This window comes from Arachis ipaensis, chromosome B9 (genome assembly GCF_059453495.1).
Source record: "Arachis ipaensis isolate K30076 ecotype BB chromosome B9, ASM5945349v1, whole genome shotgun sequence".
NCBI classification, from domain to species: Eukaryota; Viridiplantae; Streptophyta; class Magnoliopsida; order Fabales; family Fabaceae; genus Arachis; species Arachis ipaensis.
The window spans coordinates 107,296,210-107,324,180 of NC_142444.1; the positions used below are offsets into that span (position 1 = coordinate 107,296,210).

At 39.7% G+C, this 27,971-nt stretch overlaps 2 non-coding genes across 2 annotated transcripts; one reads left to right on the top strand and one right to left on the bottom strand.

Annotated features, from left to right (window-relative positions):
* Nucleotides 1-17,472: 17,472 nt before the first annotated feature.
* LOC148545811 (small nucleolar RNA R71) lies at nt 17,473-17,580 on the bottom strand. The gene has a single exon (XR_015900738.1). It is a non-coding gene; the product is annotated as a small nucleolar RNA R71 (small nucleolar RNA).
* A 10,283-nt stretch (nt 17,581-27,863) lies between these two features.
* On the top strand, nt 27,864-27,971 carry LOC148545812 (small nucleolar RNA R71). The gene has a single exon (XR_015901047.1). It is a non-coding gene; the product is annotated as a small nucleolar RNA R71 (small nucleolar RNA).

Below are 27,971 nucleotides of genomic sequence, written 5' to 3' on the forward strand. Positions count from 1 at the left end.
TGAAATGAGGGTTTTAGGTTTAGTTTGGTTGGGCCAATATGGGTCCGGTTGGCCCGGTTTGGACTGTTCGGTCCAATCTTGGGCTGATTTCTATAAAATTGGTATCGAAATTCTCGTCTCAATCTCCTTTATCATATTAAGCCATAAAAATTACATTTTTGGCTTTCTAAAATAAATTCTCATTTATGGGCTAATTAGTCATTAATTAACTGAGTTTTACATTCTACTCACCTAATTGGGAATTTCGCCCACAAAATTCAAATTCAATCACCTGAGAATAAGTACGGATAATCAGTTCGCATCTCCGACTCAAGCTCCTATGTGTGCTCCTCAACACCGGCTCAACTCCATGCCAGTTTGACTAACGAAACCTCTTTCCTACGCAACCGTTTGATACTAGTATCGTCAATTCTGACCGGAGTCACCCGAAGCGTCAAATCTTCTTTTAACTGAACTGATTCAGGTTCTAACACATAGCTAGCATCAGGATTATACTTCCAAAGCTGTGACACATGAAATACATCGTGCAAGTTCAAAAAGTGAGGTTGTAGAGCCATTCGATACGCCACCGGTCCAACCCTCTCCAGGATCTGAAACGGACCAATGTACCGAGGATTCAACTTCTTTGCTTTAATTGCCCTACCTACTCCCGTGGTTGGAGTAACTTTAAGGAAAACATGGTCTCCTTCCTCAAATTCCAAGGGCTTCCGCCTCTAATCGGCGTAACTTTTCTGACGACTCTGTGCAGTGAGTATCCTATCTCAGATTTTCTTGACTTGTTCCATGGTCTCAGCTATCATTTCCAGCCCCAACAAGCCTTTCTCCACAGCTTCATACCAACATAGCGGAGATTGACATTTCCTCCCATACAAAGCCTCATACGGAGCCATTCCGATGCTCCCATGGTAGCTATTATTGTATGCAAACTCTACTAACAACATATGTCAATCCCAACTCGCCGATTGGTCCAGAACACAAGCTCTCAACATATCCTCTAGTGTTTGGATTGTCCTCTCAGATTGAACATCTGTCTGAGGATGGTAAGCCGTGCTCAAGCTTAAGCGGGTCCCAAAAGCTTTTAAAAATGCACCCCAAAACCTTGATGTGAAACGAGGATCTTTATAAGAGATTATAGTAGCAGGTACACCATTAAGTCTCACAAACTCCTTTATGTATAACCGTGCTAGCTCCTTGATAGTGTAATTCATCCGAATGCGTAAAAAGTGAGTTGTCTTCGTTAGTCGGTCCATGACCACCCAGACAACATCAAAACCGGCTATAGTCCTTGGCAATCCCGACACAAAGTCCATTGTAATGCTTTTCCGCTTCCGTTGCGGAACCTCTAAAGGTTGCAACACCCTAGAAGGTCTCTAGTGTTCGATCTTTACTTTTTGACAGGTTAAACACTTTGAAACATATTCCGCCACATCATTCTTCATACCCAGCCACCAAAACATTGCCTTTAGATCATGGTACATCTTAGTACTCCTCGGGTGAATAGAGAATCTGCTTTTGTGTGCTTCCTTTAAGATATCTTATTGCAAAGTGCCAACATCCGGCACAACGTTCCTATCCCTGAATCTCCATAGCCCATCCTGATCCTCTGACACTCTCCACCGCTTTCCTTGCTCAATAGTTGGGAACACCTTCGGTAACACATTATCGTTTTCATGAGCCTTTAGGAGTTCAGATTTAAAGTCACTTGAGATCTGCAATCGACTGAAACATAGAGTGCCAGATACTTCTTGCCCACTGGTGCACAAAAATTGTGATTACACTTTAATTATGTAAAATTCATCGCTCTTTTCTTTCCCTGGTAATGGTGCCAAAAACATGATGCCAATACCATGGTTCACAACTTCGCACAACTAACCAGCAAGTGCACTGGGTCGTCCAAGTAATACCTTACGTTAGTAAGGGTCGAATCCCACGGAGATTGTTGCTATGAAGCAAGCTATGGTCACCTTGTAAATCTCAGTCAGGCGGATATAAAATAGTAATGGGGTTTTCGAAATTAATAAAATAGGGATAGAAATATTTATGTAAATCATTGGTGAGAATTTCAGATAAGCGAATAGAGATGCTTTCGTTCCTCTGAACCTCTGCTTTCCTGCTATCTTCATCCAATTAGTCTTACTCCTTTCCATGGCTGGCTTTATGTGATACATCACCACTGTCAATGGCTGCTTTCGGTCTTCTCTCAGGAAAATGATCCAAATGCCCTGTCACGGCACGGCTAATTGTCTGGAGGCATCACCCTTGTCAATGGTTTCATCCTATCCTCTCAGTGAAAATGGTCAACGCACCCTGTCACGGCACGGCTATTCATCTGTCGGTTCTCGATCATGCTGGAATAGGATTTACTATCCTTTTGCGTCTGTCACTACGCCCGGCAATCGCGAGTTTGAAGCTCATCACAGTCATTCAATCATTGAATCCTACTCGGAATACCACAGACAAGGTTTAGACCTTCCGGATTCTCTTGAATGCCGCCATCATTCTAGCTTACACCACGAAGATTCCGATTAAGAGATCTAAGAGATACTCATTCAGTCGAAGGTAGAACGGAAGTGGTTGTCAGGCATGCATTCATAGGGAATGATGATGATTGTCACGTTCATCACATTCAGATTGAAGTGCGAATGAATATCTTAGAAGCGAAATAAGAAGAATTGAATAGAAAGCAGTAGTACTTTGCATTAATCTTTGAGGAACAGCAGAGCTCTACACCTTTATCTATGGAGTGTAGAAACTCTACCGTCAAAAATACATAAGTGAATGAAGTTCATTGGTCTCGGCCCCAGAGGGGAACCGGAGTAACCAAGACTGTGAATACAATGATAAAAAGTTCTATTTATAATAAACTAGTCACTAGGGTTTACAGAAGTAAGTAATTGATGCATAAATCCACTTCCGGGGCCCACTTGGTGTGTGCTTGGGCTGAGCTTGAGTGTTGCACATGTAGAGGTCCTTCTTGGAGTTGAACGCCAGCTTTTGTGCCAGTTTGGGCGTTGAACTCCACTTTGCAGCTTGTTTCTGGCGCTGGACGCCAGAATTGGGCAGAGAATTGGCGTTGAACGCCAGATTGCATCATCTAAACTTGGGCAAAGTATGAACTATTATACATTGCTGGAAAGCCCTGGATATCTAATTTCAAACGCAATTGGAAGCGTGCCATTTTGAGTTCTGTAGCTCCAGAAAATCCACTTTGAGTGCAGGGAGGTCAGAATCCAACAGCATCAGCAGTCCTTCTTCAATCTCTGAATCTGATTTCTGCTCAAGTCCCTCAATTTCTGCCAGAAAATACCTGAAATCACAGAAAAACACACAAACTCCTAGTAAAGTCCAGAAATGTGAATTTAACATAAAAACTAATGAAAACATCCCTAAAAGTAACTAGATTCTACTAAAAACAATACCAAAAAGCGTATAAATTATCCGCTCATCACAACACCAAACTTAAATTGTTGTTTGTCCCCAAGCAACTGAAAATCAAATAGGATAAAAAGAAGAGAATATACTATAAATTCGAAACTATCAATGAATCATAGCTTCAATCATATGAGCGGGACTTATAGCTTTTTGCCTCTTGAATAGTTTTGGCATCTCACTTTATCCCTTGAGGTTCAGAATGATTGGAATCTATAGGAACTCAGAGTTTAGATAGTGTTATTGACTCTCTGATGAGCGGATATTTTATACGCTTTTTGGGGTTAATTTCATATAGTTTTTAGTATGTTTTAGTTAGTTTTTAGTTTATTTCCATTAGTTTTTAGGAAAAATTCATATTTCTGGACTTTACTATGAGTTGTGTGTTTTTCTATAATTTCAGGTATTTTTCTAGCTGAAATTGAAGGAGCTGAGCAAAAATCTGATTCAGGCTGAAAAAGGACTGCTGAAGCTGTTGGATTCTGACCTCCCTGCACTCAAAGTGGATTTTCTGGAGCTACAAAACTTGAAATGGCATGCTTCCGATTGCGTTGGAAAGTAGACATCCAGGGCTTTCCAGCAATATATAATAGTTCATACTTTGCACAAGGATAGACGATGTAAACTGGCGTTCAACGCCAGTTCTCTGCCCAATTCTGGCGTCCAGCGCCAGAAAAGGATCAAAAGCTGGAGTTGAACGCCCAAACTGGCACAAAAACTGGCGTTCAACTCCACAAATGGCCTCTGCTCGTGGATTGCTTAATTCTCAGCTCCAGCACACACCAAGTGGGCCCCAGAAGTGGGCCTCTGCATCATCCATCATAGTTTACTCATTTGTTGTAAACCTAGGCTACTAGTTTAGTATTTAAACAACTTTTAGAGACTTATTTTGGATCTCATGACATTCTAGATCTAAACTTTGTATTCTCTGACGGCATGAGTCTCTAAACCCCATTGTTGGGGGTGAGGAGCTCTGCTGTGTCTCGATGAATTAATGCAAGTATTTCTGTTTTCGATTCAAACACGCTTGTTTCTCTCTAAGATGTTCATTCGCGCTTAACTGTGATGGAGGTGATGATCTGTGACACTCATCACCTTCCTCAAATCATGAACGTGTGCCTGACAACCACCTCCGTTCTATATACGATTGAATGAGCATCTCTTAGATTCCTTAATCAGAATCTCCGTGGTATAAGCTAGAACTGATGGCGGCATTCATGAGAATCCGGAAAGTCTAAACCTTGTCTGTGGTATTCCGAGTAGGATTCAAGGATTGAATGACTGTGACGAGCTTCAAACTCCTGAAGGCTGGGCGTTAGTGACAGACGCAAAAGGATAGTAATTCCTATTCCAACCGGATCGAGAACCAACCGGTGATTAGCCGTGCTGTGACAGAGCGCGTGAGCGTAGTTTTCACTGGAAGGATGGAAGGTAGCCATTGACAACGGTGATCCACCAACACACAGCTTGCCATAGGAAGACGTGCGTGCGTGAACAAGAAGACAGAAGAAAGCAGAGATTCAGAAGACAAAGCATCTCCAAAACTCCAACATATTCTCCATTACTGCATAACAAGTAACCTTTAATCCATGCTCTATTGTTTAGTTGCAATTCAACTGATAAACATAATTGACTTCCTGACTAAGATTTACAAGATAACCATAGATTGCTTCAAACCAACAATTTCCGTGGCATTCGACCCTTACTCCCGTGAGGTATTACTTGGACAACCCAGTGCACTTGCTGGTCAGTGGTACGAGTTGTGAAAAGTGTGATTCATATTTCGTGCACCACTCTCCTAGTTCAGTATGATGATTCTTGAACACAGCTATTTTATGAGTCTTGGCCGTGGCCCTAAGCACTTTGTTTTCCGGTATTACCACCGGATACATAAATGCCACAGACACATAATTGGGTGAACCTTTTCAGATTGTGACTCAGCTTTGCTAAAGTCCCCAATTAGAGGTGTCCAGGGTTCTTAAGCACACTCTTTTTTTTTTGCTTTGGACCTTGACTTTAACCGCTCAGTCTCAAGTTTTCACTTGACACCTTCACGCCACAAGCACATGGTTAGGGACAGCTTGGTTTAGCCGCTTAAACCAGGATTTTATTCCTTTAGGCCCTCCTATCCACTGATGCTCAAAGCCTTGGGATCCTTTTTATTTGCCCTTGCCTTTTGGTTTTAAGGGTTACTGGCTTTTTGCTCTTGCCTCTTGGTTTTAAGAGCTTTTGGCTTTTTCTGCTTGCTTTTTCTTTTTCTTTCTATTTTTTTTTCGCCTAATTTTTTTTCTTTTTTTTCTGCAAGCTTTGTTCTTTGCTGCTTTTTCTTGCTTCAAGAATCATTTTTTATGATTTTTCAGATTATCAAATAACATGTCTCCTAGTCATCATTCTTTCAAGAGCCAACATATTTAATATTCATGAACAACAACTTCAAAAGACATATGCACTGTTCAAGCATACATTCAGAAAATAAGAAGCATTGTCACCACATCAATATAATTAAGCTAAGTTCAAGGATAAATTCGAAACTCATGTACTTCTTGTTCTTTTGAATTAAAACATTTTTCATTTAAGAGAGGCGATGGATTCAGAGGACATTCATAACTTTAAGACAATGTTACTAACTACTAATGATCATGTAATGAAAACACAAACATAGATAAGCACATAACATAGAAAAGGAAAAACAGAAGAAATAAGAACAAGGAATGAATCCACCTTAGTGATGGTGGCGTTTCCTTCTTGAGGAACCAATGATGTCCTTGAGCTCTTCTATGTCTCTTCCTTGTCTTTGTTGCTCCTCCCTCATTGCTTTTTGATCTTCTCTTATTTCATGGAGCATGATGGAGTGCTCTTGATGTTCCACCCTTAATTGTCCCATGTTGGCACTTAATTCTCCTAGGGAGGTGTTGATTTGCTCCCAATAATTTTGCGGAGGAAAATGCATTTGAGGCATCTCCGGGATCTCATGGTGATGAGCTTCCTGCGCCTCTTGAGCTCCATGAATGGGCTCTCTTGCTTGCTCCATCTTTTTCTTAGTGATGGGCTTCTCTTCCTTAATAGGAATGTCTCCTTCTATGAAAGCTCCAGCTGAGTAACATAGATGGCAGATAAGATGAGGAAAAGCTAGCCTTGCCATGGGGGATGATTTTTCGGCTATTTTGTAGAGTTCATTAGAGATGACTTCATGAACTTCTATTTTCTCTCCAGTCATGATGCTATGAATCATGATGGCCCGATCCACAGTAACTTCAGATCGGTTGCTAGTGGGAATGATTGAGCATTGAATGAACTCTAACCATCCTCTAGCCACAGGCTTGAGGTCCAATCTTCTTAGTTAAACCGGCTTGCCTTTGGAGTCAATCTTCCATTGAGCTCCTTCCACACATATGTCCATAAGGACTTGGTCCAACCTTTGATTAAAGTTGACCCTTCTAGTGTAGGGGCGTTCATCTCCTTGCATCATGGGCAAGTTAAACGCCAACCTCACATTCTCCGGACTAAAATCTAAGTATTTCCCCCGAACCATTGTAACATAGTTCTTTGGATCCGGGTTCTTACTTTGATCATGGTTCTTGGTGATCCATGCATTGGCATAGAACTCTTGAACCATTAAGATGCTGACTTGTTGGATGGGATTTGTTAGAACTTCCCAACCTCTTCTTTGAATTTCATGTCGGATCTCCAGATACTCATTTCTTTTGAGTTTGAAAGGGACCTCAGGGATCACCTTCTTCTTGGCCACAACATCATAGAAGTGGTCTTGATGGGCTTTAGAGATGAACCTTTCCATCTCCCATGACTCGGAGGTGGAAGCTTTTATCTTCCCTTTCCCCTTTCTAGAGGATTCTCCGGTCTTAGGTGCCATCAATGGTAATGGAAAAACAAAAAAGCTTATGCTTTTACCATACCAAACTTAGAATTTTGCTCGCCCTCGAGTAAGAGAAGAAAGAATAGATGATGAAGAAGAAGAAAATATGAAGAAGTGGGGTGAAGTGTGTTTCGGCCAAGTAGAGAGGAGAGGGTTGTGTTGTGTGAAAATGAGGAAGAATGGAGGGCTATATATAGGGGAGGGAGGGGGGTTAAGGGTCGGCCATTTAGGGTGGGTTTGGGTGGGAAATTGGTTTTGAATTTTGAAGGTAGGTGGAGTTTATGAGGTAGGTTTATGGGGAAGAGTGGATGGATGTGAGTGGTGAAGAGGTGATGGGGAAGATGGATTGAGGTGATTGGTGAAGGGTTTTGGGGAAGAGTGTTTATGGAATTATGTGAAAGAGGGATGAGAAGAAGTGAGTGGAGGTAGGTGGGGATCCTGTGGGGTCCACAGATCCTGAGGTGATCCTGTGGGGTCCACAGATCCTGAGGTGTTCAAGGAATTACAACCTTGCACCAAATTAGGAATGTAAAATGCCCTTGTACACAACTCTGGGCGTTCAGCGCCAGGTTGGTGCCCATTTTGGGCGTTCAACACCCATTTACTGGCCATTTCTGGCGTTGAACGCCAGAACCATGCTTGTTCTAGGCGTTCAGCGCCCAGACACTGCCCATTTTGGGCGTTCAGCGCCAGAACCATGCTCTGTTCTGGCGTTGAACGCCAGACAGATGCTCCTCCAGGGTGTGATTTTTCTTCTGCTCTTTTTGATTCCATTTTCAATTTTTATATTTATTTTGTGACTCCACATGATCATGAACCTACAAAGACATATAACTAAGAAAAATATAGTTAGAGAAAAATTGGGTTGCCTCCCAACAAGCGCTTCTTTAATGTCAATAGCTTGACAGTGGGCTCTCATGGAGCCTCACAGATGTTCAGAGCATTGTTGAGACTCTCCAACACCAAACTTAGAGTTTGGATATGGGAGTTCAACACCAAACTTAGAGTTTGACTGTGGGGGCTTTGTTTGACTCTGCTTTAAGAGAAGCTTTTTCTGCTTCCTCTCCATGGATGCAGAGAGAGATCCTTGAGTTGTAAACACAAGGTTGTCCTCATTCACTTGAAGGATTAATTCTCCTCTGTCCACATCAATCACAGCTCTTGCTGTGGCTAGGAAAGGTCTTCTTAGGATGATGGATTCATCCTCTTCCTTTCCAGTATCCAGGACTATGAAATCAGCAGGGATGTAAAGGCCTTTAACCTTTACTAACACGTCCTCTACTTGTCCATAAGCCTGTTTTCTTAAATTGTCTGCCATCTCTAATGAGATTTTAGCAGCTTGCACCCCATAGATTCCCAATTTCTCTATTACAGAGAGGGGCATGAGGTTTATTCCTAAACCAAGGTCACACAGAGCCTTAAAGATCATAGTGCCTATGGTACAAGGTATTATGAACTTTCCAGGATCCTGTTTCTTCTGAGGCAATGTCAGTTGATCCAGATCACTTAGTTCATTGATGAACAAGGGAGGTTCATCTTCCCAAGTTTCAATGCCAAATAATTTGGCATTCAGCTTCATGATTACACCAAGGAACTTGGCAGCTTGTTCTTCAGTGACATCATCATTCTCTTCAGAAGAGGAATACTCATCAGAGCTCATGAAGGGCATAAAGAGGTTCAATGGAATCTCTATGGTCTCTAGATGAGCCTCAAAGTCCTTTGGTTCCTCAGAGGGAAGCTCCTTATTGATCACTGGACGTCCCAGGAGGTCTTCCTCCTTGGGATTCACGTCCTCCTCTCCTTCTTTGGGTTCGGCCATGGTGCTTATGTCAATGGCCTTGCACTCTCCATTTGGATTCTCTTCTGTATTGCTTGGGAGAGTACTAGGAGGGATTTCAGTGATCCTTTTACTTAGCTGGCCCACTTGTGCTTCCAAATTTCTAATGGAAGACCTTGTTTCATTCATGAAACTCACGGTGGCCTTAGATAGATCAGAGACTAAGTTTGCTAAATTAAAGGTATTTTGTTCAGAGTTCTCTGTCTGTTGCTGAGTGGATGATGGAAAAGGCTTGCTATTGCTAAACCTGTTTCTTCCACCATTATTAAAGCCTTGTTGAGGCTTTTGATCCTTCCATGAGAAATTTGGATGATTTCTCCATGATGAGTTATAGGTGTTTCCATAAGGTTCACCTAAGTAATTCACCTCTGCTATTGCAGGGTTCTCAGGATCATAAGCTTCTTCTTCAGGAGAAGCCTCTTGAGTACTGTTGGATACAGCTTGCATTCCATTCAGACTCTGAGAAATCATATTGACTTGCTGAGTCAATATTTTGTTCTGAGCCAATATGGCATTCAGAGTATCAACTTCAAGAACTCCCTTCTTCATATGCGTCCCATTACTCACAGGATTCCTCTCAGAAGTGTACATGAACTGGTTATTAGCAACCATATCAATGAGTTCTTGAGCTTCTGCAGGCATTTTCTTTAGGTGAATGGATCCACCTGCAGAAGTATCCAATGACATCTTTGATGACTCAGATAAACCATCATAGAATATATCCAGGATGGTCCATTCTGAAAGCATGTCTGAAGGACACTTTTTGGTCAGCTGTTTGTATCTTTCCCAAGCTTCATAGAGGGATTCACCATCTTTTTGTTTGAAGGTTTGAACATCCACTCTAAGCTTGCTCAGCTTTTGAGGAGGAAAGAACTTGGCTAAGAAAGCCGTGACCAGCTTATCCCAAGAGTTCAGGCTGTCTTTGGGTTGAGAGTCCAACCATATTCTAGCTCTGTCTCTTACAGCAAAAGGGAAAAGCATGAGCCTGTAGACTTCAGGATCTACTCCATTAGTCTTAACAGTATCACATATCTGCAAGAATTCAGTTAAGAACTGAAAAGGATCTTCAGATGGAAGTCCATGAAACTTGCAGTTCTGCTGCATCAGAGAAACTAATTGAGGTTTTCAGCTCAAAGTTGTTTGCTCCAATGGCAGGAATGGAGATGCTTCTTCCATGTAAATTGGAATTAGGTGCAGTAAAGTCACCAAGCATCCTCCTTGCATTATTATTATTTTCGGCTGCCATCTCCTCTTCCTGTTCGAAAATTTCTGAAAGGTTATCTCTGGATTGTTGTAATTTAGCTTCTCTTAATTTTCTCTTCAGAGTCCTTTCAGGTTCTGGATCTGCTTCAACAAGAATGTTCTTGTCCTTGCTCCTGCTCATATGACAAAGAAGAGGGCACAAAGAAAATAATAATAATAATATGGATCCTTTATATCACAGTATAGAGGTCCTTGTGTTAGTAGAAGAAAAGAAGAAGAAAATCTGAACTCAGAGAGAGAGAGAGGGTTCGGATTTTTGGTGATGTGAGGAAGAGATGTTAGTAGATGAATAAATAAATAGAAGGAGATGAGGGAGAAGGATTTTCGAAAATAATTTTTGAAAAAGAGAAAGTGATTTTCGAAAATAGTTTTTGAAAAAGGTTAGTAGTAATTTTCGAAAATTCAAAATAAAAAATATAATTAGTTAATTAAAAAGAAATTTTGAAAAAGAGGGAGATATTTTCGAAAATTAGAGAGAGAGAGAGAGTTAGTTAGGTAGTTTTGAAAAAGGTAGGAAACAAACAAAGAGTTAGTTAGTTGATTGAAACAAATTTTGAAAAGATAAGAGGTTAGGAAGTTAGAAAAGATATTTTGAAATCAAATTTTTGAAAAAGATAAGATAAGAAGATATTTTTGAAAAGATATGATAGAAATTAGTTTTTGAAAAAGATTTGATTTTTTTTTTAAAATCACAATTAATGACTTGATTCACAAGAAATCACAAGATATGATTCTAGAACTTAAAGTTTGAATCTTTCTTAACAAGTAAGAAACAAACTTAAAATTTTTGAATCAAAACATTAATTGTTATTGTTATTTTCGAAAATTTGATATAAAAATGAGAAAAAGATTTTTTGAAAAATATTTCTGGAATTTTCGAAAATAACTAAGAAATTTGAAAAAGATTTGATTTTTTGAAAAAGATTTTGAAAAAGATAAGATTTTCAAATTGAAAATTTGATTTGACTTCATAAGAAACAACTTGATTTTGAAAATTTTTGAAAAAGTCAATCCAAATTTTCGAATTTGATGAGAGAAAAAGGGAAAGATATTTTTTTTTATTTTTGAATTTTTATGATGAGAGAGAAAAACAAGAAAAATGATGCAATGCATGAATGTTATGGATCAAAACAATGAATGCATGCAAGAATGCTATGAATGTCAAGATGAATACCAAGAACACTATGAAGATCATGATGAACATCAAGAACACATTTTTGAAAAATTTTTAATGCAAAGAAAACATGCACGACACCAAACTTAGAATTCTTTAATGCTTAGACACTAAGAATCCAAGAATGCATATGAAAAACAAGAAAAGACACAAAACATGCAAATGCAAAGATCAAACAAGAAGGCTTACCAAGAACAACTTGAAGATCATGAAGAACACTATGAATGCATGATTATTTTCGAAAAAATGCAAGATGCACATGCAATTGACACCAAACTTATAACATGACTCAAGACTCAAACAAGAACACAAAAAATATTTTTGATTTTTATGATTTTCTAATTTTTTTGTATTTTTTTTCGAAAATTATTTGAAAAACAAAAATAAGGATTTCAAATTCTTTAATATGAATTCCAGGAATCTTGTGCTCTTTAGTCTAAAGCTCCAATCAAAGGGTCAGACATGGCTTTATAGCCAGTCAAGCTTTAGAATGGCTTTACATCCATTGAGGTGATTAGTTGAAGACCAATCCCAAAGGAGTTTGGGTATGGCTTTTCAGCCAGATAGGATTCAACATGTTACCATGAAACTCTAGAATTCATTCTTGAAAGTTTTGAAGCCATAGAATAATTTATTTTTGAAAACATTATTTTTATTATATTTTTGAAAACTTTTTTTTTTCGAAAAAAAAAGAAAAATTTTGAAAGATTTTTGAAAAATTTTTGAAAACAAAACAAAAAGAAAATTACCTAATCTGAGCAACAAGATGAACCGTCAGTTGTCCAAACTCGAACAATCCCCGGCAACGGCGCCAAAAACTTGGTGCGCAGAAATTGTGATTACACTTTAATTATGTAAAATTCATCGCTCTTTTCTTTCCCTGGTAATGGCGCCAAAAACATGATGCCAATACCACGGTTCAGAACTTCGCACAACTAACCAGCAAGTGCACTGGGTCATCCAAGTAATACCTTACGTGAGTAAGGGTCGAATCCCACGGAGATTGTTGGTATGAAGCAAGCTATGGACACCTTGTAAATCTCAGTCAGGCGGATATAAAATAGTAATGGGGTTTTCGAAATTAATAAAATAGCGATAGAAATACTTATGTAAATCATTGGTGAGAATTTCAGATAAGCGAATAGAGATGCTTTCGTTCCTCTGAACCTCTGCTTTCCTGCTATCTTCATCCAATCAGTCTTACTCCTTTCCATGGCTGGCTTTATGTGATACATCACCACTGTCAATGGCTACTTTCGGTTTTCTCTCGGGAAAATGATCCAAATGCCCTGTCACGGCACGGCTAATCGTCTGGAGGCATCACCCTTGTCAATGGTTTCATCCTATCCTCTCAGTGAAAATGGTCAACGCACCTTGTCACGACACGGCTATTCATCTGTCGGTTCTCGATCATGCTGGAATAGGATTTACTATCCTTTTGCGTCTGTCACTACGCCCGGCAATCGCGAGTTTGAAGCTCGTCACAGTCATTCAATCATTGAATCCTACTCGGAATACCACAGACAAGGTTTAGACCTTCCGGATTCTCTTGAATGCCGCCATCATTCTAGCTTACACCACGAAGATTCCGATTAAGAGATCTAAGAGATACTCATTCAGTCGAAGGTAGAACGGAAGTGGTTGTCAGGCACGCGTTCATAGGAAATGATGATGATTGTCACGTTCATCACATTCAGGTTGAAGTGCGAATGAATATCTTAGAAGCGAAATAAGAAGAATTGAATAGAAAACAGTAGTACTTTTGATGAGTGGATAATTTATACGCTTTTTGACATTGTTTTTAGTATGTTTTTAGTAGGATCTAGTTACTTTTAGGGATGTTTTCATTAGTTTTTATGTTAAATTCACATTTCTGGACTTTACTATGAGTTTGTGTGTTTTTCTGTGATTTCAGGTATTTTCTGGCTGAAATTGAGGGACTTGAGCAGAAATCAGATTCAGAGGTTGAAGAAGGACTGCTGATGCTGTTGGATTCTGATCTCCCTGCACTCAAAGTGGATTTTTTGGAGCTACAGAACTCGAAATGGCGCGCTTCCAATTGCGTTGGAAAGTAGACATCCAGGGCTTTCCAGCAATATATAATAGTTCATACTTTGGCCAGGAATTGACGACGTAAACTGGCGTTCAACGCCAGCCTTCTGCCCAAATCTGGCGTCCAGCGCCAGAAAAGGATCCAAAACCAGAGTTGAACGCCCAAACTGGCACAAAAACTGGCGTTCAACTCCACAAATGGCCTCTGCATGTGCAACACTTAAGCTCAGCCCAAACACACACCAAGTGGGCCCCGGAAGTGGATTTATACATCAAATACTTACTCATGTAAACCCTAGTAGCTAGTTTATTATAAATAGGACCTCTTACTATTGTATTAGGCATCTTTGGATTACCTTATGATTCTTTGATCACGTTTTAGGGGGCTGGCCATCTCGGCCATGCCTGGACCTTCACTTATGTATTTTCAACGGTAGAGTTTCTACACTCCATAGATTAAGGTGTGGAGCTCTGCTGTTCCTCAAAGATTAATGCAAAGTACTACTGTTTTCTATTCAATTCATCTTATTTCGCTTCTAAGATATCCATTCGCACCCAAGAACGTGATGAAGGTGATGATTATGTGTGACGCTCATCACCATCTCCCTTATGAACGCGTGCCTGACAAACACTTCTGTTCTACATGAATTAAGCTAGAATGAATATCTCTTAGATCTCCTAACCAGAATCTTTGTGGCGTAAGCTAGAATGATGGCGGCATTCAAGAGAATCCGGAAGGTCTAAACCTTGTCTGTGGTATTCCGAGTAGGATTCAATGATTGAATGACTGTGACGAGCTCCGAACTCGCGATTGCAGGGCGTTAGTGACAGACGCAAAAGGATAGTAAATCCTATTCCAGCATGATCGAGAACCGACAGATGAGTAGCCGTGCCGTGACAGGGTGCGTGAGCATATTATTCACTGAGAGGATAAGATGAAGCCATTGACAAGGGTGATGCCTCCAGACGATTAGCCGTGCCGTGACAGGGCATTGGATCATTTTCCCGTGAGATGACCGAAAGTAGCCATTGACAGTGGTGATGTATCACATAAAGCCAGCCATGGAAAGGAGTAAGACTGATTGGATGAAGATAGCAGGAAAGCAGAGGTTCAGAGGAACGAAAAGCATCTCCATTCGCTTATCTGAAATCCCTGCCAATGAATCTACATAAGTATCTCTATCCCTTTTATTGTTTATTTTAATCTAATAAAGTATCATGTTTAAATCCGCCTGACTGAGATTTGCAAGGTGACCATAGCTTGCTTCATACCAACAATCTCCGTGGGATTCGACCCTTACTCACGTAAGGTATTACTTGGATGACCCGTGCACTTGCTGGTTAGTTGTATCGAAGTTGTGACAATTATGAATTAAGATCAGAGCACCAAGCTTTGGAGCCATTACCAGGATTTGTTCGAGCCTGGAGATCACAATTTCGTGCACCAAGTTTTTGGCGCCGTTGCCGAGGATTGTTCGAGTTTGGACAACTGACGGTTCATCTTGTTGCTCAGATTAGGTAATTTTCTTTTTGTTTTGTTTTCAAAAATTTTTCAAAAATCTTTCAAAAATTCTTCTTTGTTTTCGAAAAAAAAAAAGTTTTCAAAAAAAAAAAGAAAAAAAATGTTTTCAAAAATAAATTATTCTATGGCTTCAAAATTTTTAAGAATGAATTCTAGTGTTTCATGAAATATGTTGAATCATATCTGGCTGTAAAGCCATACCCAAACTACTTTGGGATTGGTATTCAACTAATCACTCCAGCCCATGTAATTATATGTTAAAACCAGACCCTTTGATTGGAGCTTTAAGACTAACATGGCAAGATTCCTGGATTTCATATTAAAAATTTTGGAATCCTTATTTTTCCTTTTTCTAAATAATTTTTTTGAAAAATATAAAATAAAAATCCAAAAAATTAGAAAATCATAAAAATCAAAAATATTTTTGTGTTTCTTGTTTGAGTCTTGAGTCATGTTATAAGTTTGGTGTCAATTGCATATGCATCTTGCATTTTTTCGAAAATATCATGCATTAATAGTGTTCTTCATGATCTTCAAGTTGTTCTTGGTAAGTCTTCTTGCTTGATCTTGATGATTTTTTTTTGTTTTGTGTCTTTTATTGTTTTTCATATGCATTCTTGAATTCTTAGTGTCTAAGCATTAAAGAATTCTAAGTTTGGTGTCTTGCATGTTTTCTTTGCATTAAAAATTTTTCAAAATTATGTTCTTGATGTTCATCTTGACATTCATAGTGTTCTTGGTGTTCATCTTGACATTCATAGCATTCTTGCATGCATCACATGTTTTGATCTAAAAATTTCATGCATTGCATAATTTTCATGTTTTTCATAAAAATTTCAAAAATCAAAAAAATATCTTTCCCTTTTTCTCTCATCAAATTCGAAAATTGAGTTGACTTTTTCAAAAATTTTTAAAAATCAAAGTTGTTTCTTATGAGTCAAATCAAATTTTCAATTTGAAAATCTTATCTTTTTCAAAATCTTTTTCAAAAATCAAATCTTTTTCAAATTTCTTAGTTATTTTCGAAAATTCCAAAAATATTTTTCAAAAATCTTTTTCTTATTTTTATACCAAATTTTCGAAAATAACATAAACAATTAATGTTTTGATTAAAAAATTTGAAGTTTGTTACTTACTTGTTAAGAAAGATTCAAACTTTAAGTTCTAGAATCATATCTTGTGATTTCTTATGAATCAAGTCATTAATTGTGATTTTAAAAATCAAATCTTTTTCAAAACTAATTTCTATCATATCTTTTCAAAAATATCTTCTTATCTTATCTTTTTCAAAAAGTTGGTTTCAAAATATCTTCTCTAACTTCCTATCTTCTTATCTTTTCAAAATTTGTTTCAACTAACTAACTAACTTTTTGTTTGTTTCTTAACTTTTTCAAAACTACCTAACTAACTCTCTCTCTCTAATTTTCGAAAATATCTCCCTCTTTTTCAAAAATTTCTTTTTAATTAACTAATTATTTTTATTTTCTATTTTTGATTTCAAAAATTTTCGAAAATTACTAACATTTTTCAAAAACCATTTTCGAAAATCACTAACTCTTTTTCAAAATAATTTTCAAAAATTATCCCTCCCTCATCTCATTCTATTTATTCATTCATATCCTAACATCTCATCTCACATATCAAAGCCTCCTCACAGTTGTGTTTCTTCCATTACATTACATTCTTTGTCTCCCCCTCTTTTCCTCCATTCACAAAGGGATCCCTATACTGTGGTATAAAGGATCTCTATTATTATTATCAATTTTCTGGCCATTCTTCCTTGTCATATGAGCAGGAGCAAGGATAAGAACATTCTTGTGGAAGCAGATCCAGAACCTGAAAGGACTCTGAAAAGAAAATTAAGAGAAGCTAAAATACAACAATCCAGAGATAATCTTTCAGAAATTTTCGAACAGGCAGAGGAGATGGCAGCCGAAAATAATAATAATGCAAGGAGAATGCTTGGTGACTTTACTGCACCTAATTCCAATTTACATGGAAGAAGCATCTCCATTCCTGCCATTGGAGCAAACAACTTTGAGCTGAAACCTCAATTAGTTTCTCTGATGCACCAGAACTGCAAGTTTCATGGACTTCCATCTAAAGATCCTTTTCAGTTCTTAACTGAATTCTTGCAGATATGTGATACTGTTAAGACTAATGGAATAGATCCGGAAGTCTACAGGCTCATGCTTTTCCCTTTTGCTATAAGAGACAGAGCTAGATTATGGTTGGATTCTCAACCTAAAGACAGCCTGAACTCTTGGGATAAGCTGGTCACGGCTTTCTTAGCCAAGTACTTTCCTCCTCAAAAGCTGAGCAAGCTTAGAGCTGATGTTCAAACCTTCAGACAGAAAGAAGGTGAATCCCTCTATGAAGCTTGGGAAAGATACAAACAGTTGACCAAAAAGTGTCCTTCTGACATGCTTTCAGAATGGACCATCCTGGATATATTCTATGATGGTTTATCTGAGCTATCAAAAATGTCACTGGACACTTCTGCAGGTGGATCCATTCACCTAAAGAAAACGCCTGCAGAAGCTCAAGAACTCATTGACATGGTTGCTAATAACCAGTTCATGTACACTTCTGAAAGGAATCCTGTAAGTAATGGGACGCCTATGAAGAAGGGAGTTCTTGAGGTTGATACTCTGAATGGCATATTGGCTCAGAATAAAATATTGACTCAGCAAGTCAATATGATCTCTCAGAGTCTGTATGGAATGCAAGCTGCATCCAACAGTACTCAAGAGGCATCTTCTGAAGAAGAAGCCTATGATCCTGAGAACCCTGCAATAGCAGAGGTGAACTACTTAGGTGAACCTTATGGAAACACCTATAACTCAACATGGAGAAATCATCCAAATTTCTCATGGAAGGATCAAAAGCCCCAACAAGGCTTTAATAATGGTGGAAGAAACAGGTTTAGCAATAGCAAACCTTTTCCATCATCAACTCAGCAACAGACAGAGAACTCTGAACAAAATGCTTCTAATTTAGCAAATCAAGTCTCTGATCTATCTAAGGCCACTGTAAGTTTCATGAATGAAACAAGGTCTTCCATTAGAAATTTGGAAGCACAAGTGGGCCAGCTGAGTAAAAGGATCACTGAAATCCCTCCTAGTACTCTCCCAAGCAATACAGAAGAGAATCCAAAAGGAGAGTGCAAGGCCATTGACATAAGCGCCATGGCCGAACCCAAAAAAGGAGAGGAGGACGTGAATCCCAAGGAGGAAGACCTCCTGGGACGTCCAGTGATCAATAAGGAGCTTCCCTCTGAGGAACCAAAGGACTCTGAGGCTCATCTAGAGACCATAGAGATTCCATTGAACCTCCTTATGCCCTTCATGAGCTCTGATGAGTATTCCTCTTCTGAAGAGAATAAGGATGTCACTGAAGAACAAGCTGCCAAGTTCCTTGGTGTAATCATGAAGCTGAATGCCAAATTATTTGGCATTGAAACTTGGGAAGATGAACCTCCCTTGTTCATCAATGAACTAAGTGATCTGGATCAACTGACATTGCCTCAGAAGAGACAGGATCCTGGAAAGTTCATAATACCTTGTACCATAGGCACCATGATCTTTAAGGCTCTGTGTGACCTTGGTTCAGGGATAAACCTCATGCCCGTCTCTGTAATAGAGAAACTGGGAATCTCTGGGGTGCAAGCTGCTAAAATCTCATTAGAGATGGCAGACAGCTCAAGAAAATAGGCTTATGGACAAGAAGAGGACGTGTTAGTAAGGGTTGAAGGCCTTTACATCCCTGCTGATTTCATAGTCCTGGATACTGGAAAGGAAGAGGATGAATCCATCATCCTAGGAAGACCTTTCCTGGCCACAGCAAGAGCTGTGATTGATGTTGACAGAGGTGAAATAGTCCTTCAATGGAATGAGGACTCCCTTGTGTTTAAAACTCAAGGATCTCCCTCTGCAACTATGGAGAGGAAGCAGAAAAAGCTTCTCTCCAAGCAGAGTCAACCAGAGCCCCCACAGTCAAACTCTAAGTTTGGTGTTGGGAGGCCACAACCAAACTCTAAGTTTGGTGTTGAACTCCCATATCCAAACTCTAAGTTTGGTGTTGGAGAGTCTCAACAAAGCTCTGCACATCTGTGAGGCTCCATGAGAGCCCACTGTCAAGCTATTGACATTAAAGAAGCGCTTGTTGGGAGGCAACCCAATGTTTATCTAATTCTTTTTTTTATTGTTTTTTTCATGTTTTATTAGGTTCATGATCATGTGGAGTCACAAAATATACAAAAAATTCAAAAACGGAATCAAAAACAGCAGAAGAAAAATCACACCCTGGAGGAGCATCTGTCTGGCGTTCAAACGCCAGCACAGAGCATAGTTCTGGCGCTGAACGCCCAGAATGGGAGCATCCTGGCGCTGAACGCCCAGAACAAGCATGGTTCTGGCGTTCAACGCCAGAAATGGCAGCAAATGGGCGTTGAACGCCCAAAATGGGCACCAACCTGGCGCTGAACGCCCAGAGTTGTGTGCAAGGGCATTTTGCATGCCTAAATTGGTGCAGGGATGTAAATGCCTTGACACCTCAAGATCTGTGGACCTCACAGGATCACCTCAGGATCTGTGGACCCCACAGGATCCCCACCTACCTCCACTCACTCTCTTCTCTCTTCTCAATCATCCTCTATTCCCAATAAACACTCTTCCCTATTAACACTTTACCACTCACATCCAAACACCCACTTTCCTTCAAAATTCAACATCTCTTTCACACCCAATCCCACCCATATGGCCGAATACACATCTCCCTCCATCTCCTCCATATCTTCTTCTTATTCTTCTATTCTTTCTTCTTTTGCTCGAGGGCGAGCAACATTCTAAGTTTGGTGTGGTAAAAAGCATAGCTTTTTTGTTTTTTCCATAACCATTGATGGCACCTAAGGCCAGAGAAGCCTCTAGAAAGAGGAAAGGGAAGACAAAAGCTTCCATCAAGGATCTATAGCTCAGTGGTAGAACATTTGACTGCAAATCAAGAGATTCCTGAGATACCTCAGGGGATACATTTTCTTCCACACAATTATTGGAAGCAACTAAGGGTGGAACATCAAAAGCACTCCATCATCCTTCATGAAATCAGAGAAGATCTAAAAGCAATGAAGGAGGAGCAGCAAAGACAAGGAAGAGACATAGAAGAGCTCAAGGACATCACTAAGGTGGACTCATTCCTTGTTCTTACTTTCTCTGTTTTTCGTTTTCTATGTTATGTGCTTATCTGTGTTTGTGTCTTCATTACATGATCATTAGTAGTTAGTAACTATGTATTAAAGTTATAAATGTCCTATGAATCCATCACCTCTCTTAAATGAAAAATGTTTTAATTCAAAAGAACAAGAAATACATGAGTTTCGAATTTATCCTTGAACTTAGCTTAATTATATTGATGTGGTGACAATGCTTCTTGTTTTCTGAATGTATGCTTGAACAGTGCATATGTCTTTTGAAGTTGTTGTTTAAGAATGTTAAATATGTTGGCTCTTGAAAGAATGATGACTAGGAGACATGTTATTTGATAATCTGAAAAATCATAAAAATGATTCTTGAAGCAAGAAAAAGCAGCAAAGAACGAAGCTTGCAGAAAAAAAAAATATAGAAAAAAAAATAGGCGAAAAAAAAATATAGAAAGAAAAAGAAAAAGCAAGCAGAAAAAGCCAAAAGCTCTTAAAACCAAGAGGCAAGAGCAAAAAGCCAATAACCCTTAAAACCAAAAGGCAAGGGCAAATAAAAAGGATCCCAAGGCTTTGAGCATCAGTGGATAGGAGGGCCTAAAGGAATAAAATCCTGGTCTAAGCGGCTAAACCAAGCTGTCCCTAACCATGTGCTTGTGGCGTGTAGGTGTCAAGTGAAAACTTGAGACTGAGCGGTTAAAGTCAAGGTCCAAAGCAAAAAAAAGAGTGTGCTTAAGAACCCTGGACACCTCTAATTGGGGACTTTAGCAAAGCTGAGTCACAATCTGAAAAGGTTCACCCAATTATGTGTCTGTGGCATTTATGTATCCGGTGGTAATACTGGAAAACAAAGTGCTTAGGGCCACGGCCAAGACTCATAAAGAAGCTGTGTTCAAGAATCATCATACTGAACTAGGAGAGTCAATAACACTATTCGAAATCTGAAGTTCCTATAGATGCCAATCATTCTAAACTTCAATGGATAAAGTGAGATGCCAAAACTATTCAAGAGGCAAAAAGCTATAAGTCCCGCTCATATGATTGAAACTATGTTTCATTGATGGTTTGGAATTTATAGTATATTCTCTTCTTTTTACCCTATTTGATTTTCAGTTGCTTGGGGACAAGCAACAATTTAAGTTTGGTGTTGTGATGAGCGGATAATTTATACGCTTTTTGACATTGTTTTTAGTATGTTTTTAGTAGGATCTAGTTACTTTTAGGGATGTTTTCATTAAATTTTATGTTAAATTCACATTTCTGGACTTTACTATGAGTTTGTGTGTTTTTCTGTGATTTCAGGTATTTTCTGGCTGAAATTGAGGGACTTGAGCAGAAATCAGATTCAGAGGTTGAAGAAGGACTGCTGATGCTGTTGGATTCTGACCTCCCTGCACTCAAAGTGGATTTTTTGGAGCTACAGAACTCGAAATGGCGCGCTTCCAATTGCGTTGGAAAGTAGACATCCAGGGATTTCCAGCAATATATAATAGTCTATACTTTGGCCAAGAATTGACGACGTAACCTGGCGTTCAACGCCAGCCTTCTGCCCAAATCTGGCGTCCAGCGCCAGAAAAGGATCCAAAACCAGAGTTGAACGCTCAAACTGGCACAAAAACTGGCGTTCAACTCCACAAATGGCCTCTGCACGTGCAACACTTAAGCTCAGCCCAAACACACACCAAGTGGGCCCCGGAAGTGGATTTATACATCAAATACTTACTCATGTAAACCCTAGTAGCTAGTTTATTATAAATAGGACCTCTTACTATTGTATTAGGCATCTTTGGATTACCTTATGATCCTTTGATCACGTTTTAGGGGGCTGGCCATCTCGGCCATGCCTGGACCTTCACTTATGTATTTTCAACGGTAGAGTTTCTACACTCCATAGATTAAGGTGTGGAGCTCTGCTGTTCCTCAAAGATTAATGCAAAGTACTACTGTTTTCTATTCAATTCATCTTATTTCGCTTCTAAGATATCCATTCGCACCCAAGAATGTGATGAAGGTGATGATTATGTGTGACGCTCATCACCATCTCCCTTATGAACGCGTGCCTGACAAACACTTCTGTTCTACATGAATTAAGCTAGAATGAATATCTCTTAGATCTCCTAACCAGAATCTTTGTGGCGTAAGCTAGAATGATGGCGGCATTCAAGAGAATCCGGAAGGTCTAAACCTTGTCTGTGGTATTCCGAGTAGGATTCAATGATTGAATGACTGTGACGAGCTCCGAACTCGCGATTGCAGGGCGTTAGTGACAGACGCAAAAGGATATTAAATCCTATTCCAGCATGATCGAGAACCGACAGATGAGTAGCCATGCCGTGACAGGGTGCGTGAGCATATTATTCACTGATAGGATAAGATGAAGCCATTGACAAGGGTGATGCCTCCAGACGATTAGCCGTGCCGTGACAGGGCATTGGATCATTTTCCCGTGAGATGACCGAAAGTAGCCATTGACAGTGGTGATGTATCACATAAAGCCAGCCATGGAAAGGAGTAAGACTGATTGGATGAAGATAGCAGGAAAGCAGAGGTTCAGAGGAACGAAAAGCATCTCCATTCGCTTATCTGAAATCCCTGCCAATGAATCTACATAAGTATCTCTATCCCTTTTATTGTTTATTTTAATCTAATAAAGTATCATGTTTAAATCCGCCTGACTGAGATTTGCAAGGTGACCATAGCTTGCTTCATACCAACAATCTCCGTGGGATTCGACCCTTACTCACGTAAGGTATTACTTGGACGACCCAGTGCACTTGCTGGTTAGTTGTATCGAAGTTGTGACAATTATGAATTAAGATCAGAGCACCAAGCTTTGGAGCCATTACCAGGATTTGTTCGAGCCTGGAGATCACAATTTCGTGCACCAACTTTGCATTAATCTTTGAGGAACAGCAGAGCTCTACACCTTTATCTATGGAGTGTAGAAACTCTACCGTCAAAAATACATAAGTGAATGGAGTTCATTGGTCTCGGCCCCAGAGGGGAACCGGAGTAACCAAGAATGTGAATACAATGATAAAAAGTTCTATTTATAATAAACTAGTCACTAGGGTTTACAGAAGTAAGTAATTGATGCATAAATCCACTTCCGGGGCCCACATGGTGTGTGCTTGGGCTGAGCTTGAGTGTTGCACGTGTAGAGGTCCTTCTTGGAGTTGAACGCCAGCTCTTGTGCCAGTTTGGGCGTTGAACTCCACTTTGCAGCTTGTTTCTGGCGCTGGACGCCAGAATTGGGCAGAGAACTGGCGTTGAACGCCAGATTACGTCATCTAAACTTGGGCAAAGTATGAACTATTATACATTGCTGGAAAGCCCTGGATGTCTACTTTCCAACGCAATTGGAAGCGTGCCAGTTTGAGTTCTGTAGCTCCAGAAAATCCACTTTGAGTGCAGGGAGGTCAGAATCCAACAGCATCAGCAGTCCTTCTTCAATCTCTGAATCTGATTTCTGCTCAAGTCCCTCAATTTCAGCCAGAAAATACCTGAAATCACAGAAAAACACACAAACTCCTAGTAAAGTCCAGAAATGTGAATTTAACATAAAAACTAATGAAAACATCCCTAAAAGTAACTAGATTCTACTAAAAATAATACCAAAAAGCGTATAAATTATCCGCTCATCACAACACCAAACTTAAATTGTTGCTTGTCCCCAAGCAACTGAAAATCAAATAGGATAAAAAGAAGAGAATATACTATAAATTCCAAAATATCAATGAAACATAGCTTCAATCATATGAGCGGGACTTATAGCTTTTTGCCTCTTGAATAGTTTTGGCATCTCACTTTATCCATTGAGGTTCAGAATGATTGGCATCTATAGGAACTCAGAGTTTAGATAGTGTTATTGACTCTCCTAGTTCAGTATGATGATTCTTGAACACAGCTATTTTATGAGTCTTGGCCGTGGCCCTAAGCACTTTGTTTTCCGGTATTACCACCGGATACATAAATGCCACAGACACATAATTGGGTGAACCTTTTCAGATTATGACTCAGCTTTGCTAAAGTCCCCAATTAGAGGTGTCCAGGGTTCTTAAGGACACTCTTTTTTTTTGCTTTGGACCTTGACTTTAACCGCTCAGTCTCAAGTTTTCACTTGACACCTTCACGCCACAAGCACATGGTTAGGGACAGCTTGGTTTAGCCGCTTAGACCAGGATTTTATTCCTTTAGGCCCTCCTATCCACTGATGCTCAAAGCCTTGAAATCCTTTTTATTTGCCCTTGCCTTTTGGTTTTAAGGGTTACTGGCTTTTTGCTCTTGCCTCTTGGTTTTAAGAGCTTTTGGCTTTTTCTGCTTGCTTTTTCTTTTTCTTTCTATTTTTTTTCGCCTAATTTTTTTTCTTTTTTTTCTGCAAGCTTTGTTCTTTGCTGCTTTTTCTTGCTTCAAGAATCATTTTTTATGATTTTTCAGATTATCAAATAACATGCCTCCTAGTCATCATTCTTTCAAGAGCCAACATATTTAATATTCATGAACAACAACTTCAAAAGACATATGCACTGTTCAAGCATACATTCAGAAAACAAGAAGCATTGTCACCACATCAATATAATTAAGCTAAGTTCAAGGATAAATTCGAAACTCATGTACTTCTTGTTCTTTTGAATTAAAACATTTTTCATTTAAGAGAGGTGATGGATTCATAGGACATTCATAACTTTAAGACAATGTTACTAACTACTAATGATCATGTAATGAAGACACAAACATAGATAAGAACATAACATAGAAAAGGAAAAACAGAAGAAATAAGAACAAGGAATGAATCCACCTTAGTGATGGTGGCGTTTCCTTCTTGAGGAACCAATGATGTCCTTGAGCTCTTCTATGTCTCTTCCTTGTCTTTGTTGCTCCTCCCTCATTGCTTTTTGATCTTCTCTTATTTCATGGAGCATGATGGAGTGCTCTTGATGTTCCACCCTTAATTGTCCCATGTTGGCACTTAATTCTCCTAGGGAGGTGTTGATTTGCTCCTAATAGTTTTGCGGAGGAAAATGCATTTGAGGCATCTCCGGGATCTCATGGTGATGAGCTTCCTGTGCCTCTTGAGCTCCATGAATGGGCTCTCTTGCTTGCTCCATCTTTTTCTTAGTGATGGGCTTCTCTTCCTTAATAGGAATGTCTCCTTCTATGAAAGCTCCAGCTGAGTAACATAGATGGCAGATAAGATGAGGAAAAGCTAGCCTTGCCATGGGGGATGATTTTTCGGCTATTTTGTAGAGTTCATTAGAGATGACTTCATGAACTTCTATGAAAGAGGGATGAGAAGAAGTGAGTGGAGGTAGGTGGGGATCCTGTGGGGTCCACAGATCCTGAGGTGATCCTGTGGGGTCCACAGATCCTGATATGATCCTGTGGGGTCCACAGATCCTGAGGTGTTCAAGGAATTACAACCTTGCACCAAATTAGGAATGTAAAATGCCCTTACACACAACTCTGGGCGTTCAGCACCAGGTTGGTGCCCATTTTGGGCGTTCAACGCCCATTTTCTGGCCATTTCTGGCGTTGAATGCTAGAACCATGCTTGTTCTGGGCGTTCAGCGCCCAGACACTGCCCATTTTGGGCGTTCAGCGCCAGAACCATGCTCTGTTCTGGCGTTGAACGCCAGACAGATGCTCCTCCAGGGTGTGATTTTTCTTCTGCTGTTTTTGATTCCGTTTTCAATTTTTATATTTATTTTGTGACTCCACATGATCATGAACCTACAAAGACCTATAACTAAGAAAAATATAGTTAGAGAAAAATTGGGTTGCCTCCCAACAAGCGCTTCTTTAATGTCAATAGCTTGACAGTGGGCTCTCATGGAGCCTCACAGATGTTCAGAGCATTGTTGAGACTCTCCAACACCAAACTTAGAGTTTGGATATGGGAGTTCAACACCAAACTTAGAGTTTGGTTGTGGCCTCCCAACACCAAACTTAGAGTTTGACTGTGGGGGCTTTGTTTGACTCTGCTTTAAGAGAAGCTTTTTCTGCTTCCTCTCCATGGATGCAGAGAGAGATCCTTGAGTTGTAAACACAAGGTTGTCCTCATTCACTTGAAGGATTAATTCTCCTCTATCCACATCAATCACAGCTCTTGCTGTGGCTAGGAAAGGTCTTCTTAGGATGATGGATTCATCCTCTTCCTTTCCAGTATCCAGGACTATGAAATCAGCAGGGATGTAAAGGCCTTCAACCTTTACTAACACGTCCTCTACTTGTCCATAAGCCTATTTTCTTGAATTGTCTGCCATCTCTAATGAGATTTTAGCAGCTTGCACCCCATAGATTCCCAATTTCTCTATTACAGAGAGGGGCATGAGGTTTATTCCTGAACGAAGGTCACACAGAGCCTTAAAGATCATGGTGCCTATGGTACAAGGTATTATGAACTTTCCAGGATCCTGTCTCTTCTGAGGCAATGTCAGTTGATCCAGATCACTTAGTTCATTGATGAACAAGGGAGGTTCATCTTCCCAAGTTTCAATGCCAAATAATTTGGCATTCAGCTTCATGATTACACCAAGGAACTTGGCAGCTTGTTCTTCAGTGACATCCTTATTCTCTTCAGAAGAGGAATACTCATCAGAGCTCATGAAGGGCATAAGGAGGTTCAATGGAATCTCTATGGTCTCTAGATGAGCCTCAGAGTCCTTTGGTTCCTCAGAAGGAAGCTCCTTATTGATCACTGGACGTCCCAGGAGGTCTTCCTCCTTGGGATTCACGTCCTCCTCTCCTTTTTTGGGTTCGGCCATGGTGCTTATGTCAATGGCCTTGCACTCTCCTTTTGGATTCTCTTCTGTATTGCTTGGGAGAGTACTAGGAGGGATTTCAGTGATCCTTTTACTCAGCTGGCCCACTTGTGCTTCCAAATTTCTAATGGAAGACCTTGTTTCATTCATGAAACTCACGGTGGCCTTAGATAGATCAGAGACTAAGTTTGCTAAATTAAAGGTATTTTGTTCAGAGTTCTCTATCTGTTGCTGAGTGGATGATGGAAAAGGCTTGCTATTGTTAAACCTGTTTCTTCCACCATTATTAAAGCCTTGTTGAGGCTTTTGATCCTTCCATGAGAAATTTGGATGATTTCTCCATGATGAGTTATAGGTGTTTCCATAAGGTTCACCTAAGTAATTCACCTCTGCTATTGCAGGGTTCTCAGGATCATAAGCTTCTTCTTCAGGAGAAGCCTCTTGAGTACTGTTGGGTACAGCTTGCATTCCATTCAGACTCTGAGAAATCATATTGACTTGCTGAGTCAATATTTTGTTCTGAGCCAATATGGCATTCAGAGTATCAACTTCAAGAACTCCCTTCTTCATAGGCGTCCCATTACTCACAGGATTCCTCTCAGAAGTGTACATGAACTGGTTATTAGCAACCAATGAGTTCTTGAGCTTCTGCAGGCGTTTTTTTTAGGTGAATGGATCCACCTGCAGAAGTATCCAATGACATCTTTGATGACTCAGATAAACCATCATAGAATATATCCAGGATGGTCCATTCTGAAAGCATGTTAGAAGGACACTTTTTGGTCAGCTGTTTGTATCTTTCCCAAGCTTCATAGAGGGATTCACCATCTTTTTGTTTGAAGGTTTGAACATCCACTCTAAGCTT